Here is a 20,141-nt window from a genome sequence, read left to right on the forward strand (position 1 = left end):
GCTGGAGGTACAGTCTGCCTTACATGTTCCGCCAGTGAAGGAAGGTCAGGACCTCCAAGAGAGAAGCAGATTCCTCCCCTAAACATCTCCCATATAACAGAGGGATATACCGAATTCCAAGGACCCACAGCAGCTCCAGAACCGGTACCCAGACAGCACACATCGTACCCTGCTATCCTCTGCAACAAGCATCCTAGGTGGGAAGTGCCATAAAGTCTTTGACCATTGACCAGGTGACAGTGAAAAGAATATATGTTAAAAGTAAAAGAAGAGTAAAACACCCCAAAAGTGGCCATGTCAATATTTACAACCTGCCCTTAGAGGTAGGATCGCAGGAACATCTGTCTGTAGTGATAAAGGCATCAATCTCAGGGGGGCTGGCTCTATACTTTGGTTGTTGTGGTGTTGCCCCTTTAAATGTATGTGGCACTACTTTGTCATGACTGCAAAAAAAAGGAGCCTCAGCCGGCATGTACACCAGAACGGCGTCAGACTCCATGAATGGCACTTCTGTCTCTGTGTCTTATTATCTGGCATGCAGGCTGACGCCCTGTGACCATGGTACTGCATCCCTGCTGATCTAGGTGCCCCAGATCAGCATGTGTTGCCTGGGAGCCCCCAGGCCACTGTCCTGCTGTGTGACCACCGCACAACTGCTTGTCCGTGAGCCCCCAACAGCTGATGTCCAGCCGTGTGATCATGGCAATCAGGGTGATCCCTATAGCTGTCCATGCCTTGTGACCACTGTACTATCTGTGTCTGCTGCTTGCCCTGAGCACTGATCGGGCTGGCCTGTGTACCACAGGTACAGCCTACAACAGGTGTCAGTGATCCTTGCTCTGTTCCGGAACAAGGGGTGAGTTCCAGGGAGGCTGAGGCTGTGCTAGATCAACCTGTAGGTCCTAGGCAGGCTTCCTCTGTACCAGAACAGCCGGGTGTGCTCGGCAGGGACAGCATCAACTCACTCTGTCGCAGGGAGAGTCTTGTCAGAATATTTGTACATTATTACCACAGATTATCACACTTTTATTATCTGAAGGACAACACATCATACTGTGGGTGTATGCCGAACACTCATAGGGTCATATAAACATTTCACAAGTTGTAGAAACCCAAGTGCACAAGGACTGCACTGTACACAAATGTGCCCAAGCTCAGCCGGAGATAAGGCAAGTGAGGAACACACAAGGAGCAAACTCAAAGGGGATCATTTTCAAAGGAACTAGAGCATTATTGGAAGTGTAAAATGTTTGTACGCTTTCCTTTTACGCTCCAGTTTATTTTACAGCCGTCTTGAGGTGCAGGAGAGCAGCAAAGCAGAGTTTGCATTTCTGCTTTGCTTTCTACTTCTGTCTCAGGTGAGCATTTGGTTTTACGACTGCATGAGATGTTCCTGCAGGTGTAAAACCAGAGACTCCAGTGGAATAGGCCTTGCTTTTACACATGGTGTATTGAAGGAGGAATCCATTATTCATCACTACCTTTTGCAGGCGCTATTTAATGTCTCTCAAAGCAGAGAGACAAAGTAGAGTGAAGGTGATTTCGCCTTGCTTTCCTCTTTACTTTTACACTGACCCCTAAGAGTCTTTTCTGAACAGAGGCCAATACAACAGCCCATAACATGGCGTTTCCAAGTGATCTTCTTCCAACATGGCAGCCTCATGGCAATGGGGGACTAAGAAAATGCTCCATGCCTGGATTGTATGATTGGTCAGAATACAGGAAATCTTCATGTACATGAAAAAGCTAATGGCCTGATTTACAACCTTGTTTTTCAATTGGAAAACACCATTGAACAATGCGTTGTAAATCAGTTCCTAAAAGCAGTAAATATGAAGGCTATGGTGCTTTATTAAATATGTGTATTGCATGAATGAACAACTGCTGATAGCGGGTTTCATGGTGTAACGGTTAGCACTCTGGACTTTGAATCCAGTGATCCGAGTTCAAATATTGGTGGGACTATTGAAAGCCATTACTTTTTGAGACTTGCAAGAGTTTAGTCTCACTTTCTTTTCTCCCTTGTTAATTATCGCACTACTAATGCAATAAAATGATACATTTATTTCCATTTTCCTACAATAGCGATTTCAAAATATAGTTCCTTTTTGTCCTAAATATTAAAAGGAGGTAACATATGTTCTGACATTGTTATGCGTTATTCTGAACCTATTTGTGTGTACTTAGGCACAGAGAGAAAAACGTTTATTTGCCCAAGAACTCGCATTTTTTTAATGTGAGGAATCAGGCTCTCCTGTTTCCAAAATATACATCCGTGCCTGCAACAGTTTGAGAAAAGTATGATGTATGGCATCAAGGTAACTTACCAAGCTGCCCACCCAAATATGTATTATTATGAATTTGAAAGAAATGATTGGAATACTTTTGATTTTTTAACCAGGGGACATTACCTCCACGTCCACTCTTCCTCGTCACAGTACTTACCTCATGAGGCCCCTGCCTCCGACACAGGACCTTCTTTTATTTCTTTTATCCCTATAACTCCTCCCCCATAACCATGCCCCTCAGTTTCAGTTTAATTTGTCCTGCCTCTTGCAGGTTCGTCTTGTTTTTCCCGCAGGCGCTGCGATACTCCCGGGTTCCCTGCGATGCTCGGGACCCGGTGAAGTTTGATTGCTTCTCCTGGCTTCGGCAGGGCTATGGCCAGTGCAGGGCTTTCCAGCCCGAGTGTTAGGAAAGATTTCTTAATTGTGGGTAATTTTCCTTCCATGTGGCAACCCCTAAACTTTTTGCTGTTGTTTTCACCATGATCTAGACTTTGCCAGAGAAGTGCAGCCTTCTGCCGCACTCCTCTGGGCTTTCGCTCCATTCTTACGGGGAAACTGACATGCCCTTAAAACAGTCAGTACCGGGAAACGTTGTTTTCCGTAGTTCTTTTATCATGTTGCAGCTTTCGCGCAACATGGCACAAGAGGGCACTGTAAGCTAAGTTACTGCTCTCTTGGGTCTCTAGTCTTCTACAGGCCCTAGATACTCTCTTCGGATTGTTAATGAACGGTGCAAGTGAATCACGGACGGGACTGGTGGCAGCGATCGTTTCTTGTGTTTTTGAGCTCCTTATGGCGTTTAAGCGCGTTTCTCGTGCCTAGCCCAGAATGGTGGCCTGGCTCCCAAAATGGCCAGACCACAAGGCTCTTTGTCCTGTCCGCTGACCGTCTTGCCCCCTTCACCTCCCCCAGGTGGAGCCGACCCGGGGCCTTCCTTATTTGGGCATGTACTTTCCCGCGAAACACAGATGCTTTTGCGAGCTTCTACATGCCTTGTGTGTGCCTCCAGGATGTGGGCTGGGATGTCTGGTCCCAATACACATCCTGGGCGCCAGAGAGTCTAGGGTGTCGTAAATGCCTGGGACCACTGTGGTCCGTGATAGGTCCACATATGGTGTGCGTGTTTTATGAGCAGATCTCCCATTGGGTCCCCTCCGTTTTGGTGCTAAGAGAACCGTGGATAAGAGGGGGCTGGAAACACCACTACCATGTCGATCTCCTGAGTTCTCACGAACAAAGGAACACAGGAGCCAAGTATCCTGCAACCACGAGGCTGAACCGAGGAATCGCTGGTGACCCACTGAAGGACTGCTCCTCTGCGCTGCTGTCGCTTTGTGAAACCCTTTCTACCTCTGATCGAACGAGAAGGCCTGTACTGGTACTTCGACCCCTTGGAATAGTGGGAACAACTATTCTCGCCATCTTCACCATCTCCTGCACGTAAGCCTTCGGAAGTGTCTCTGGGCCATCCAGCAGACTGACCAGCCTACCCAGGAGTCTTGCTCTGTAACCGCCGTCAGGTTGTGTTGTATTACGAGTCCTTGTCACTCTCACACGATTCGTACACTTGGCATTCCCAGGTCTGAAGTGAGTAGTGTACATTGGGCTGAAATACACACGGCCGCTCCGTTGCCCTGTTGTGGTAACAAACTGTGCGGGTTCACTGCGTTTGGGACATGCTCAACTCAACTTCTGCTGCTGCGGAATCTACATTACGCCGAGACGTCCCCTGCTCGTATCTGAACCTGCCAGCACTGAAACCGACGCGGAGAAGCCTGGGTCTGCCTGCATCGGGGACCGGTGAGTAGCATCGCTAGGAACTGGTCGCCCTCCTGCAGGAGCCCATAGCTTTTCCCTGCTGTGTCTAACAGCACGCCTTTCCGTACTCGCGCTCTATTTCTGCCCCCAGTGGAGGCTGCGCTTGAGTCGCAGAGCTCTGTTCATCTTCAATTGTTCATCGAACTAAACTGCCTGATTCCCTCGAAGAGGCTCCCCTTTTTGCCCGTTGGCACCAGCGTGTGCAGGTACTTTTGAGCACAAGGCTTCACTCTTCGTAGGGCTTGGACTTCCTTTTAGTTAGGTGCCTCTGAAGGCGGACTGGGTCTAATTATTATTCGCACTGCCTGTTTTCCTCCCCATCTAGGTGGCCTACACATTTCGTGCGTCTAATTCGTTAGACTCGTTTGTATTTGTCTATATATTGGATTGGATTGGTATGTGTTGGTTTACTTGAGTTTTATTGTGATTTCCCGCTACGGTCAATGTTACAAAGGCCTTGTAATAAATGTGTCTATATTTTTAATATAACACCTGCTTGGAGTAATTTGTAAGTGTCCTTGCTTTGTGTGCTCATTGCGGGCTTTCAGTCACCCTCACCCCTCTTGAGACCTAGTTTTGACTGCCGCGATCGCTACCCTGATTGGTCTGGCTTGTCCAGAGGTTACCCTGTTCCAAGAAACTAGGCTGGCCTTCTGAACCTCTCCCCTCCAGGGCAGAGTTCAGAAATCCATCTTAACAAATTGGTGTACAGCGTTGGGATACGAATGAAGGTATCCAGTGTTGCGCACGAGCAAAGGCATTTCAAGTTATTCCTACCAGGACACGTAGTCAATTGTCATAGTATAACTTTTAAAAGGCCATAGTCCTATCTAACAGTATGGCAACAAATACCTTGTTAACTTTAAATGCTTCTAAATCCGAAACATTGAAAAAGATGTGTGCGGAGAGAGGTGTCTCCTCTCAAGGCACCAAAATGGATATGATCCAAAGAATCGTGGCATGGCAAGAAGCGCAGCTTGACGCTTTAACTTCTGAGGACAGTGCGGAAGGAGGTGGGGCTGCTCTCACTGGTAGAACCGACGGTTCTGCCGCTGCACTGGTCCACCGCGACCAGGAGGACAGGGAGGATGAGATGTCTAATGTTTCCTCTGTCAGTGTTGATGGGGAGGCCATGCTTGAATTCAAGAAGCAAGAGCTGCTGTTTAGGCAGAAGGAGCTTGATTTCAACATAACCAAACTAAGAATCGAACAAGCCGAAAAACAGAAAGACAGGGATCACCAGTTGGAACTGGCCAAGCTTCAGGTTGCAAATGGATCCAAGGGTCCTGGACATGGGTCTGGGGCCTCCTCTCATCCACGGTTTCCAAAAGATCTGCCCAGTGTGTATGAGGAAAAGAATGACATTATGGACTGGCTGAATACGTTTGAGTATGCATGCGAAGTACAACAAGTTGACAATGCTGATAAGATTGCCTGGTTACTAAGCAGACTGCCCCATTCTGGCTGTAGTGGCATTATGGAAATGTTGAAGGCTGAGCAAGCAGATTTCGCAATGTTAAAGCAAACACTCATTTTAAAGTTTGGAAAGACTCCTGCCCAATATTTAAAACGATTCAGAGAGTATAAGAAAAAAGAAGGTAGTACTTGGGTATCTTATGTAACCGAATCCTTAAAAAACTTGACTGGTTGGGTCGAAGGTTATAAGGTTTCTACCTTTGAAGGCATGATCAGTCTTGTCATGCTGTAACATATTTTTGCATCTTCTTCCCCGGAGCTTAAGCAGCATTTGGCCGATTCGAAGGAGATAGATCCTAAGAAGCTTGCCATTGCCGCAGATTTATGGGTGTCACATCGAGTGTCCCATGAGGACAAAACTCATCCTGGTAAGCAGGAGGAAGGGAAAAAGTCCAAAGATAAGGAGAGTGGAGAATCTGATAAATCTTCTTCTCAAAAGAGCCACAAAAAGAAAAATAAGGGTAAGACACAAGAGAACTCACAGGGTAGTGGAGGTCAGCCTCCGAAACAGAACTCTGGTTACAATAAGCCTCCCTACGTAAACAGACCCAATGGATCTTGTTTTGCTTGTCGAGCAACTGACCACGTGAAGGGAGATCCCCGGTATAAGGTTAAACCTTTGGGGGTCCACTCCGCTAGTCTGGCCTTCTCCTCCTACGAGGAAGAAGAGATTACAGGAGCATCCGTCTCCTCAGACTCCTTCCCCAGCGGGATAGAAGCTCAGGTACTTTTAGTTTCCCTGGGTTCCTGGGAGCCTAAAGTCGCAGAGGCTTATGCTAGGATTCCAGATAATACCAAGCACTACTTTAAAGACAGTGTGCTGATCAATGGAGTGGATACTCCAGCTCTTAGGGATAGTGGGTGCAGTCGAACTGTAGTGGATTCTACCTTGGTAGACTCAGAAGAAGTTGCCAGAGCTACTCTGATACCCACTATGTTGGCTGACGGCCCACCTCGCATGTTTCCAGTAATACCTGTAAATCTTACTTTAAATGGTACAGCAGTCAGGATTCCAGTGAGCATTCAGAGAAACGTCCCCGGAAAGGTCTTGTTAGGCAACAATCTCAGAGCTTTAGGGCTCGTAGGAGACACTGCCGACAGACCCTGCACACGGTCTCAAACACGGGCAGCATTGGCCCAGACCAATACGCCACCCCAGCCGAAGGGGAAACCCAAGGTGAAAGGAGTAAGCAAGTCAAGACGAGGGAAAGAGAACATTCCCCCGAACTCGCCTACCACTGCGGTGGAGGAAGTTGGTCAATCGCCCGGGCCTGACGAGGAGGTGGCGATGCCTGAAGTATTTGACCCCAACGACCATCCTGAACTAAAAGACTTGTTAGTAGAAGGTGGTCCTGACAGGGAAGAATTCAGTAAAGGCCAACGTGAGTGCCCATCTCTGGAAGACCTAAGGAGACAGGCCTGCTCCCAGCTTGAGGGTGAACCTCCTGGGACGCATCGGATTTATTGGGAAGGTGGACTCCTGTATAGTGAGCCCACAGAGTCTACAGAAGGAGACCATAGGAGGTTGGTGGTTCCCCTTGCAGTAAGACCTTTCCTCCTGCAGTTGGCGCATGAAGTGCCCCTCGCTGGTCACCTTGGTTTTAAGAGGACCACGCAAAGGTTATCCATGCACTTCTACTGGCCCAAGAAGGGGGTGCAAGTAGAAAGTCACTGCAGGAGTTGTGCCTCCTGCCAGTTATCTGCTAAGAGTGGCTCAACAATACAAGCTCCATTGGTACCACTCCCAGTTGTGGGAATACCATTCGAAAGGGTAGGGATCAACATTGTTGGTCCCCTTGACCCGCAGACATCCTCAGGCAATAGGTTTATCTTGGTGCTAGTCAACTATGCTACCAGATATCCTGAGGCCATCCCATTGAAAACTATAACTGCCAAGTCAGTTGCAAAAGCGTTACTTGGCATCTTTACTAGGGTTGGCTTCCCTAAAGAAGTTGTGTCTGACAGAGGCAGCAACTTTATGTCAAAGTATATGCAGGCTATGTGGAAGGAATGTGGGGTTACCTACAAGTTCTCTTCTGCATACCACCCCCAGACCAATGGTCTGGTGGAACGTTTCAACAGAACGGTAAAGAGCATGATTGGGGCTCTGGAAGAACCTCAGAGAAGAAAGTGAGATCTTCTTTTACTATGCTTACTGTTTGCCTACCGAGAGGTACCACAGGAGGGTGTTGGCTTCAGCCCCTTCGAACTTCTGTTTGGTCATCCTGTACGGGGACCCTTAGCCATAGTCAAAGAGGGATGGGAGATGCCCACTCCCCCTGTTACTACCAACGTAGTAGATCATGTGCTGGGGCTCAGAAAACGGATGGTACTTCTGATGGGCTTGGCTAGTGATAAATTGAAGGCAGGACAAGCGCTGGTGAAACATTGGTACGACCAGAAAGCTTCCCTCATCAACTTTACACCTGGTCAGCAAGTCGTGATCATGAATCCCATAAGGCCTCGAGCTTTACAGGACAAATGGTCAGGCTCTTACACAGTGGTGGAGCCCCTGGGTGAGGTCAACTATTTAGTGGACATTGGAAGGCCTGGACAGGCTCCAAAAGTGTTCCACGTAAATAGGCTGAAGGCTTTCGTCCCAAGAGTCGAAATCGCAGCGCTGCTACTGGCTTCAGATGTTGAAGAAGAGGAGTCTGAACCTCTCCCCGACCTGTTCCAAAGCGGTCCTTCCGATAACTCCTTTGAGGGTGTCCGAGTGGCCCCTCACTTGACTTCTGATCAGCAGGCTGAGGTGAAAAGTTTGCTTAGGCAGATTTCCCCCCTGTTTTCACAGTCGCCTGGTTTGACACCTTGGTGCAAACATAACATAGACACAGGAGACAGTGTACCTACCAAAAGTAGGGTATACCGGATGTCAGACAAAGTACGGTCTTATATTAAGACCGAGGTCAACAAGATGTTAGACCTTGGGGTGATTGAACCCTCTAGTAGTCCTTGGTCCAGCCCTGTGGTTCCAAAGGCAGGCACTTCTGAATTGAGGTTCTGCGTGGATTACAGGGCTCTGAATGCTGTCAGCAAGACAGATGCACGCCCCTTGCCTCGAACAGATGAGCTGGTGGATACTTTGGGTGCCTCCAAGTACCTCAGCACTTTTGACCTCACTGCTGGCTATTGGCAAATAGCTTTAGCAGAACATGCCAAGGAGAAGACAGCGTTTTCTACTCCAGACGGCCTTTACCAATTCAGGGTAATGCCGTTCCGGTTGAAGAATGCACCTGCCACTTTCCAGAGGCTTGTGAATCATGTGTTGAATGGGTTGGACAAATTCTGTCTTGCATATCTGGACGATATAGCAGTTTTCAGTGCCACCTGGGAAGACCATGTGAAACACCTCAGGATTGTGCTCCAGGCTCTTCAGAAAGCACACTTGACCACAAAGGCTAGTAAGTGCCAGATTGGACAAGGCTCAGTGGTTTACCTTGGACATGAAGTAGGTGGAGGCAGGATACAGCCTCTTCCCAGTAAAGTACAAGCAGTACAAGACTGGCCTACCCCCACTACACAGACCCAAGTGAGAGCCTTCTTAGGACTCATGGGGTATTACCGCAACTTTGTGGCAGACTATGGCACCATAGCTGCCCCTCTGACTGCCCTCACTACTCCGAAGAAACCCAAGAAGGTAACTTGGACCGACGAGTGTGAGAAGGCCTTCCGCGGCTTAAAAGAATCCTTGCGCCAGGCCCCTGTCCTCAGGGCCCCTGATTATCAAAGACCTTTTATTGTGCAGACGGACGCCTCTGACACTGGGATAGGAGCTGTACTATCGCAAGTAGATGAGAAGGGTAAGGAACACCCTATTGGTTTTATTAGTCGCCAGCTTAAGGACAGAGAGCTCACATGGTCCACAGTGGAGAAAGAATGTTTCTCTATTGTGTGGGCCCTACGGAAGCTGAGGCCCTACCTCTATGGGACCCACTTCACTGTGCAAACTGGCCATAAGCCCTTAAAGTGGCTAATGAACATGAAGGGAGAGAATCCAAAGTTGCTTAGGAGGTCCATAAGTCTACAAGGCTTCGACTTCACTATTGAGCATAGGTCAGGTGTCCAACATAGCAATGCTGATGGATTTTCCAGAATGTTCAACCGACCTGAACAAGAGACTCATCCAGGGGTGCATTAGTTCCCCCTGTCCATAATCTGGGAGGGGCGAGTGTTAGGAAAGATTTTTTAATTGTGGGTAAATTTCCTTCCATGTGGCAACCCCTAAATTTTTGCTGTTGTTTTCACTATGATCTAGACTTTGCCAGAGGAGTGCAGCCTTCTGCCGCACTCCTCTGGGCTTTCGCTCCATTCTTATAGGGAAACTGACATGCCCTTAAGACAGTCAGTACCGGGAAACTTTGTTTTCTGTAGTTCTTTTATCATGTTGCAGCTTTCGCGCAACATGGCATAAGAGGGCACTGTAAGCTAAGTTACTGCTCTGTTGGGTCTCTAGTCTTCTACAGGCCCTAGATACTCTCTTCGGATTGTTAATGAATGGTGCAAGTGAATCACGGACGGGACTGGTGGCAGCGATCGTTTCTTGTGTTTTTGAGCTCCTTTTGGCGTTTAAGCGCGTTTCTCGCGCTTAGCCCAAAATGGTGGCTCTTTGTCCTGTTCGCTGACCGTCTTGCCCCCTTCACCTCCCCCAGGTCGAGCCGACCCGGGGCCTCCCTTATTTGGGCCTGTACTTTCCCGCGAAACACAGATGCTTTCGCGGGCTTCCACAGGCCTTGTGTGTGCCTCCAGGATGTGGGCTGGGATGTCTGGTGGCAATACACATCCTGGGCGCCAGAGAGTCTAGGGTGTCGTAAATGCCTGGGACCACCGTGGTCCGTGATAGGTCCACGTATGGTGTCAGTGTTTTATGAACAGATCTCCCATTGGGTCCCCTCCGTTTTGGCACGAAGGGAACCATGGATAAGAGGGGGCTGGAAACACCACTACCATGTCGATCTCCTGAGTTCTCACGAACAAAGGAATACAGGAGCCAAGTATCCTGCAACCACGAGGCTGAACCGAGGAATCGCTGGTGACCCGCTGAAGGACTGCTCCTCTGCACTGCTGTCGCTTTGTGAAAGCCTTTCTACCTCTGATCGAATGAGAAGGCCTGTACTGGTACTTCGACCCCTTGGAATAGTGGGAACAACTATTCTCGGCATCTTCACCATCTCCTGCACGTAAACCTTCGGAAGTGTCTCTGGGCCATCCAGCAGACTGACCAGCCTACCCAGGAGTCTTGCTCTGTAACCGCCGTCAGGTTGTGTTGTATTACAAGTCCTTGTCACTCTCACACGATTTGTACACTTGGCATTCCCAGGTCTGAAGTGAGTAGTGTACATTGGGCTGAAATACACACGGCCACTCCGTTGCCCTGCTGTGGTAACAAACTGTGCGGGTTCACTGTGTTTGGGACATCCTCAACTCAACTTCTGCTGCTGCGGAATCTACACAACGCCGAGACGTCCCCTGCTCGTATCTGAACCTGCCAGCACTGAAACTGACGCGGAGAAGCCTGGGTCTGCCTGCATCGGGGACCGGTGAGTAGCATCGCTAGGAACTGGTCGCCCTCCTGCAGGAGCCCATAGCTTTTCCCTGTTGTATCTAACAGCACGCCTTTCCGTACTCGCGCTCTGCTTCTGCCCCCAGTGGAGGCTGCGCTTGAGTCGCGGAGCTCTGTTCATCTTCAATTGTTCATCGAACTAAACTGCCTGATTCCCTCGAAGAGACTCCCCTTTTTGCCCGTTGGCACCAGCGTGTGCAGGTACTTTTGAGCACAAGGCTCCGCTCTTCGTAGGGCTTGGACTTCCTTTTAGTTAGGTGCCTCTGAAGGCGGACTGGGTCTAATGATTATTCGCACTGCCTGTTTTCCTCCCCATCTAGGTGGTCTACACATTTTGTGCGTCTAACTCGTTAGACTTGTTTGTATTTGTATATATATTGTATTGGATTGGTATGTGTTGGTTTACTTGAGTTTTATTGTGATTTCTCGCTACGGTCAATGTTACAAAGGCCTTGTAATAAATGTGTCTATATTTTTAATATAACACCTGCTTGGAGTAATTTGTAAGTGTCCTTGCTTTGTGTGCTCATTGCGGGCTTTCAGTCACCCGGTCAAGACTAGGTCTCAAGAGGGGTGACCTCTTGAGACCTAGTCTTGACCGCCGCAATCGCTACCCTGATTGGTCTGGCTTGTCCAGAGGTTACCCTGTTCCAAGAAACTAGGCTGGCCTTCTGAACCTCTGCCCCTCCAGGACAGAGTTCAGAAATCCATCTTAACACCTGCGGAGCTCGGGACCCGGTGAAGTTTGATTGCTTTGCGTTGCTTCGGCAGGGCTATGGCCAGTGCAGGGCTTTCCAGCCCGAGTCCTGGAGAAACGGGCCCGGGTGCAGGTAAGGAGTTTTTGGGGGAGGGGGCTCTGATGAAGCGGGAGTCCGCCGGCTCCTCTGTCGGGTATAAATCATTGTGATGTTGTTTCCTCCTAACGCCGTTCTGCTCGAGCTGTTTTTACAGCTCGGGTTGGTCTCTCTCCACGTTGCTGCAGTGGCGGGTGGGCTCCGCCTCTGGTGCCATAAGTGAGGTTGCCATAGGGATTGATGTGGTCCTATTGGTTGTTTTTGTTTATTGGCCTCTATTTTGGGAGTGGAGGCGAACAGCTGCTTGGCGTTTTTGTTTTGCATCAGTATTGAGAGGCCTTGGCATCCTTTGGTCACCTGCATTCTGTGAATACACGATAGGTAAACATTCCTCGAAGAGCAGGCATCTGGTCCTGTCTTCTTCCTCGTCGTCTTCCTCTTCTCCTGTGGTCTGCAGAAAGAGAAAGAAGAAGGTTAAGCGTTTTTCCCTGTCCAGCAAGGAGTTGAAAAGGCGGCCTAAACATCATGGGAGGAGGCGTGCACATGCACATGGACACAAGCGCAGGCGTCTGTCTTCCTCTTCATCTTCTGGCACTGAGTTTTCGGCCTCTTCTTGTTCCTCTTCTTGTTCCTCTTCGGCTGATGCAGAAGGGAAGTACCTGGACAGAGAGGGAGTGGAGGAGGTGCTTGCTCAAGTGAGGGATTGCATGGGGTTTTCGGAGCCCTTGGTACCGGTGGAGGGGGCCGACCCTTCTATCCGCCAGTATAGGCATACCCCTAGGTTGGGGTTGCCATTGGTTTCCAATATCTGGGATAAAATCCTTCGGGAATGGCATGACCCGGAGAAGATTGCAATGCCCGTTTCATGTCCAAACTTTACCTATTAATGGGCAAAACTTTGCTGTCTCATCCGGTTGAAGTCGGCAATATCCTTGCCAGCCTGGTGGGTCGCTCCTCTGTGTTGGCCGAGGAGGCGGCCGTCTGGGATCTAGTGGACCGCTGGGTTAATTCCAGCCTTAAGAAGGTTCATGCAGGGGCGCATCTGGCCCTTAGGGCGAATGTCTATGGTTCCTACACGGCTGAAACGGTGCGAAACAGTTTCAGAAAATTGAAGAAGGCTGTCAGTGAAGGCTCTGATTGTGCCCCTTTGCTATCGGACATGCAGAGACAGGTTGAACTTTTGGCCGATCTGGCTTTTGATGGGGTGCGTGGTTCAGCCATGGCCATGGGCGCTGGTGTGTGTGCCCGGAGGCATTTGCACTTGAGGGACTAGAAAACTGATGGGTCTCAGAAGGCGGCTGCCCTGAAACTTCCTTTCACTGGGTCCAGGCTTTTTGGGGATTCCCTTGAGACAAGGTGCACAAAGTTTTTAGGGCAGACAAACATGCTGACAAACTTCGACATGAAAAAAGCGTTCTTAGACACAGCGAGGAGTTTTTGGGGATAATGGGAAAATCATTTCCAAGTAAACGCCAGGAATTTCTTAGTCCAATCATGAGGTGTGCTAGGCTTTTTTATGCTGTGGCTGAAAGAGAAAGTATAACAGTCATTATAAATAAAGGGTCAAGGAGGTGACAGTTTATGGAAGGAACAATTTGCACATAGTTGTAGAATGTGGTCAGGAGAAGGTCAATGTGCAAACACATATGAAACATTAAAAGGTAGACATTATGGAAGCACATATATTTATTTATTTTTATTGTAATTGGGGTGTTGGGGGGTTAATAAAGCACGTCCAATGTGGAAAAGTTCTTTCCATAGCACCTTGCAGGTGGTCGACATCTAGAGCTTTGCAGTAGCCACCCATGCCCCAGAGGTCAAAGAGAACAAGAAGTAACACATGTTGGAGGTGAGGGTGAGACAGGGAGGCGATATGATCCCCGTATGAAGCCGAGAGAACAAGGAGGCGTGAACGTGCATCCATGTATGCAGGCGAGAAAGGGAGGAGCCAGGGTCATGCATCCCTGCATGAGGGTGAGACAGGGAGGAGATATGATCCCCGTATGAAGCCGGGAGAACGAGGAGGCGTGAACGTGCATCCATGTATGCGGGCGAGAAGGGAAGGAGCATTGGTCATGCATCCCTGCATGAGGGTGAGACAGGGAGGAGATATGATCCCCGTATGAAGCTGAGAGAAGGAGGAGGCGTGAACGTGCATCCATGTATTCGGACAAGACAGGAAGGAGCATTGGTCATGCATCCCTGCATGAGGGTGAGACAGGGAGGAGATATGATCCCCGTATGAAGCTGAGAGAAGGAGGAGGCGTGAACGTGCATCCATGTATGCAAGCGAGAAGGGAAGAAGCATTGGTCATCCATCCCTTCCTGAGGGTGAGACGCGGAGGAGACACCAACATGCCTCGCTGTATGAGGGGATAAAGTAAGGAGCCAGGACCATGCATCCCGGAATGCGGATGAGAAAGGTGCTTGTTTGCATATCGCACATGGTATGTACTCTTAAACTGCCTTCTCCACCTGCTGGCGATAGCATGAACTGCAGTTCAATGCATGTGTCTCACCATGACCCTCATGACCCTTTTGACAATAATGTGCACTGCGCCTACTAGCTAGAAGATACATACACCTAAAAAGAGTGGGAGACATCCTTTTGGTGACACTAATATAAAAAAATATATCACTTCACACCGGCAGTAGAACTAGTGTTGTAAAAGTGAAAGGACTTAAGACAATTAATATTCTATGAACGTGATAATAAATCGTATTTTCAGGATAACACTTGAAATGACAGCAAGTGAAATGTATCCCTTGCCTAAATGGGATTTAATGAAAATGTACTTTCGGGTACATGAGGAAGGTGTAGAATTGTGACAAAATGCATGTCAGAAGTGGGATTCGAACCCACGCCTCCAGAGGAGACTGCGACCTGAACGCAGCGCCTTAGACCACTCGGCCATCCTGACTGTCGAGAAGATAATCTGCAAGACACATACATGAGTTCGTGCCCTTGTGAATCTTCTCAATTGAAATGTGCAACCTCATCTTGGCAGATGTAGGAGTGTTAAGGGGGGCCCCACTAACAAAGAAAACATAATCACTTTTTTTAAGTGGTGAGTTGGGGTGTCCGTTCCTTGTTGGCTGATTTTCTTTGTTCTGCCACGCAGAGGCAAATGCACTTGTCTTGTAATCATCTGCAGCTACTTGCACACTCCCTCCATTGCTTTATCTAGAATTTATCCACATACAGAACCTTTAAGGTGAGGCTGCTGCTGATATGAACATATTAATTAAGGATGCATCAGTATTAACAAACTAAAGGATTTGCCACTTTATGCCAAAGACAGACCTCTTTAAAGGTGTCAACTTATCAGAGACATGTGCTACCCTGCTTTCAGCTCTTTGGTGTCAGGCAGTGAAGATGCCTGGAGATCATTGAAGTTCATGGTGAGGCTCATATTATGCACCCTGAATGATAAAACCAGGGACATCACCTATAAGACGTCACATTATGAAACTTCTCCATTATAATCTGTGCATTCCACAGCTACCTCAGATAGCCCCCAGGATCCTGCTCGCATCTTCCGCTTGGCCTGAAATCACCCACGAGAAAGAGGAAGGGGACAACTAGAACCAACATGTTGATTTGCATAAACCAAAGAACATTTTGGGATTAATGACCACACATGTTTATATTGGACCAATGTGTCTGTGACAGTGCTTCCCACCTGCATCCATAGTCCCACTTCTTCCAAACATTGGTTTACTCTATGAAAGGATCCCTCACAGTTGCCCTGTTTAAAAATAGATCTGAGTGTCATCAGCATGTGATTGAAACCCAACATCATGTTTCCTCAGTATATTCATTAGTGGTTGCATGTAAAGATTGAACAGTAACGGCGAGAGCGAAGAGCCTTGCGGAACACCACATTTCTGAGGTAAGGTATCGGATAAGAACTCTCGAGGTTTCACTTGTTGGCAACGGCTGGTTCAGTCTAATGCTCTCCCAACTCTACTATGTTGGCATGCTTGCACCAAATTGATCACTCTTTAAATACCAAATGTAGAGATGTAAGTAGCCTACTGTCAAATCATAACGAGCCATAGGTATTAATCCAGGCTGCAATAACTGATTGAAAGGAACGAGATCCTGTACGCAGAAATTCTTCTGCCATAAAGGACCCGATGACGAAGGATTATTTATTCAGATCATGTGTGGGGCCCATGGCAGCATTATTCCAACTGGGCCTCATGAATGTTTCTAGTGTAATTGAATATTGCAGTAGCAGGAATGACATTTCACAAAGGGTTTACATTACAGATTGGTTGCGAGAGATGAAACAATCATCATATGCTTATTGTGTTTCAAGGGTGGTTTTGGTGTGACGGGCCATAAGCTTAAGAAAATATGTTAACCTGGCTTCCTCTATCAATAGGAAAACACAATAACAACAGACAGACACAAACGACATTCTAGCCCATCCCTCCCCAAAATGTCTACCTTCACAGAACGCTACTACCTTTGAAAAGGGAACTATATGCATCCATCCCAAGTCCTTACTTCAATAAACCCAACCCCACAGGAGCTACCCGTTTCTCCTACCCATATTTCTCTCCAGCGCCAACTCTATCTCAGGAAAACCTCTCCACACCCAGACAGCCGAGGTGTTTCTATTGGGGTGGGAGGGGCCAAGGGGGCTATAGCCACTGGTCTTTTGGTTGTAGTCCCGGAAAGAAGCTCAGGGGTCGCAACCAAAAAGGCTAGCTAGCCCCCAGTCCCAACTGTCCCAAAAATAGCATAGCCCCGGATCTTTTCCAGACCTAGCAACACCCCTTCCAACAGTTCTAAAACACGCCATGGATGCCAATGAATCCGGTCGAAACCTTCAACCGGATCATACCACTATCACTGGCAGAACACATGCGATGAGTGCATCATTGGTTAGTCCCAAGAGCACGTCTTATCTAGGATCCCAGATGCAAGATAACAACAATTCCATTCTCTGTAAAAATAGGGAAATAGAGCTTGGAGGTGGCGTCGCAATAATTGACAAAAAGCAAACTCGGACTGTTTGTATCTCCTATTTCTTGTCAGGATTGCGAAATTCTTCTCCCCAAAATGAATCTTAATCCTAATAGCTGTTTAAATCTAGTCTTGATTTACCGGCCACCATCGATAATGCCTAATGTTAATGAAGACATCACTTAAACCCTCATTTCTTTGGAGGGCCCGAACCGTGAAGCACCTTTCCTTGGCGACATGAATCGTTGGAAGGGTGACAAATCGGGCAGGGAATCCATCGAACTCGAGAGAGCCTTGAACAACATACAGTTCCAAGTCATAAACAATGAACACACGATAGACAAAAAACACTTCCTTGACTGGGTTACCACTAAGAATCTGGTAGCTAAAATCAGCCAGACAAATCTATGCATTTGGTCCGACCATTATATTATTGAACTCAGACCCAGCAGAACACTTAGTCAGCTCACATGTTAAAAACCTAACTGAGATGCCAGAAAAGATACCTCTGATTAGAACCAGACTAGTCAGAGACACCCCCGACATCAAAAATGGTTTTCCCCTGATTTCAGTGCTTTAAAGGGGAAAAACGGAAACTAGAAGTACTCTGGCTAAACACCAAACTGAAGAAAACAAAAAGGCAGAACAAATGTATAAAGACAAAATCAGAGATACAAAAAAGAACTATTACAATCTTGAAATAAAACATGCAGCAAACAGCTCAAGAACGCTCTTTGAGACACTTAGACTGCTTGAAAAACCTAAAGCTCTTCAAACCCCCTTTCTGCCTACAACTCAAGACTCCATAGCAGTTCAAACTGCATTTGAAGCTAAAGTTATTGATGCCAGAGAGAAAATTAAAGAAAGATTATGCTTATGGATTACACTTCCAAGTACCTCCAGCACACAGATCCCAAGGCTCGGACTGGCCTATAGCGCAATAGGCCCATGTCCGAACCACAAACACAAAATACTGGTGTGGGCCATTTTCTTTGGTCAAAGTGGGACACTTTTTCGGCCAATTTGGGCCAGTTTGATGAGTTAATTCACTCTGTGGCTAGTAGTTTTGACCAGTGCTGCTGAATAAATATTCTTTAGCGTGCACAGTTTGCATCACACATTACCAAAAAACTCCCCCTTGGGTATTATTCAAACAGTGTCACAAAAGGAATGAATTGCCATTTGCCACTGTGGGTCACTTTTTCATTGGTGCCTCGTGGTCCAGTGGGATTGCTCTAGGATCGAACGATCCTCGACCAGCAATCTACTTGTGGGAGGGCTTGTTGGAAAGGGGAGAATCTCCCATTTCCAACGAGCCCTCCCCCCATGCAATCAGGCAGAAAATGACAGAGCAGCACAAACAAAACGTGTCTGCTATATTTACATGCTGTTAGGCTTCAGCATGTTAATATCATTTCCTGATGACGTCAGCGTGCGTAGCGTGTGTCAACGTCATCACAGCCACCCACCCCCGTCCCCCAGGCACGGAAGAGGAAGTCCTCCCCTTCACTGCCTGGGGATCGGGGAGAGGGGAGATGCAACAGGGGGGCGATCTGCACCCCAAGCCCCAAAGGTAAGTGCTAAAAAGGACGAAGTATCTCGTCCTCAGCACTTAAGGGGTTAAAGTGAGTGGACAAGGCACATGCACAAGGCACACCTGGGAGGGAGTGCTGGTAAACCCTGAGGGCAGCTTGTGGGAGAGATACACTTGCCTGATTTTGCTAGGAGGGTGCAGCTGATATTCAGGGAGGTGGGTGACACACCAATCAGTGTCTGTCTCCTAAAGTGTGTGGACGAGAGACATGTCGTCGGATGAGAACTGTGAGCAAGACCAGGTGGAGATGGGAATCCCTGGGGACAGCTTTTGTGAGAGAGACATGCTTGCCTGGTTTCACTGAGAGGGTGCAATGGAGATTTGAGTGGCTGGTTCACAGACCAGTCAGTGTTAGTCTCGTAAAGCGAATAGACAAGAACAGTGATCTCCCAACATTGCACCGTTTGAAGTACCGCAGGGGACGATTTTATCTCCAACTCTTTTTAATCTTTATATGGAGCCCTTAGGAAACATTGGGACTCATTACGAGTTTGCTGGTATATGGTAAAAGTGCCAGTGATTCTGATTAACAGGACTTTTTAGCGTTCTGGCCAATTACGAGTTGGCAGTAACACCGTTGCCAGTATTACCGGCCCCGGCACAACCACCTCGGGAAATACCGGTGCTAGCAAAATCAGAAGGCTGCGATCGCCAGCTGGAAACTGTGATTACTGCCTGTGTTCTTTCTGGAACTCCAGCGCCTCTCTATTCCAGCTTCAATATTTTTTCCGCAACCACCCTCCCAATGCCAGCCCTCCAACCCTCTTCATAGGTCCCATGCAACCCCACTTACCCCCTCTCCTCCTGGCCTCGTCATCTCCATCACCTGTCTACTGCCGTGGCAAAGGGACGTTTTCCCTTTTCTGTTTTTATGGTGGTGGCCTTCGGGAGATTTGGCACGTGCAATTGGCAAAGAGCACTTCTCCTGTGCAAAAAAATAAATGTACTATTAGCACCCAGGAGGGAGCCCCTGCGGTTCTTATAGGGAGAAAACTCTGCAATGGAAGGGGACAGGGTCAATAACAGCTGTAAACTCTCACAAGACCATCACTGCTCTCACACTTTCCTGCTCTCAGGCTGGCGGGCCATTATCGGCCCTGGCTGCCGCACCATTGCCAGGTTTGTGTAACTATATTATTTCTAATTGGCTCCACTTTGATGACTTTCATTTGGATTCTGACTTGATAATTGAGATCTTAAATAAGTGACTGGGGATCAGGTGTCCACTTATTCGCATGGATGACAACACAACCAACCTGTAATTCAGACATGAGTCATGACATCACAGATGGAGTACAGTTTATGAGAGAGGTGGAATGTCACATTGTAGCAGCCCAAGTAGCTCGCCGTGATCTATAGTGGTTAGTACTCTGCGTTGTGGCCGCAGCCTCGGTTCAAATCCGAGTCACGGCATTGCGGTGAGACAATGTCACGGCAGTTGGGCAGATGTTTTAGAATTTCCATTAATCCATTGGCAATCTCTGTGGAGGACTGAAACTATTCGATATGTCCTGTTACTGTTAGGAACCTTTTGTTTCTTTAATGCTCTTTGCACACTTTTTCATCGGGTGACTGTAATGTATTTCAACCAAATCTAATTAAGAGCGCATTATGTGGTGACATTTGCAGT

General features: G+C 48.0%; 1 non-coding gene across 1 annotated transcript; it reads right to left on the reverse strand.

Moving 5' to 3' along the window:
• Positions 1–14,777: 14,777 nt before the first annotated feature.
• On the reverse strand, positions 14,778–14,860 carry TRNAL-CAG (transfer RNA leucine (anticodon CAG)). The gene has a single exon. It is a non-coding gene; the product is annotated as a tRNA-Leu (tRNA).
• Between the last annotated feature and the right edge of the window lie 5,281 nt (positions 14,861–20,141).

This window comes from Ambystoma mexicanum (assembly GCF_040938575.1).
Source record: "Ambystoma mexicanum isolate Mex_15411 chromosome 12 unlocalized genomic scaffold, UKY_AmexF1_1 Mex_chr12_unloc.2, whole genome shotgun sequence".
Taxonomy (NCBI): domain Eukaryota; kingdom Metazoa; phylum Chordata; class Amphibia; order Caudata; family Ambystomatidae; genus Ambystoma; species Ambystoma mexicanum.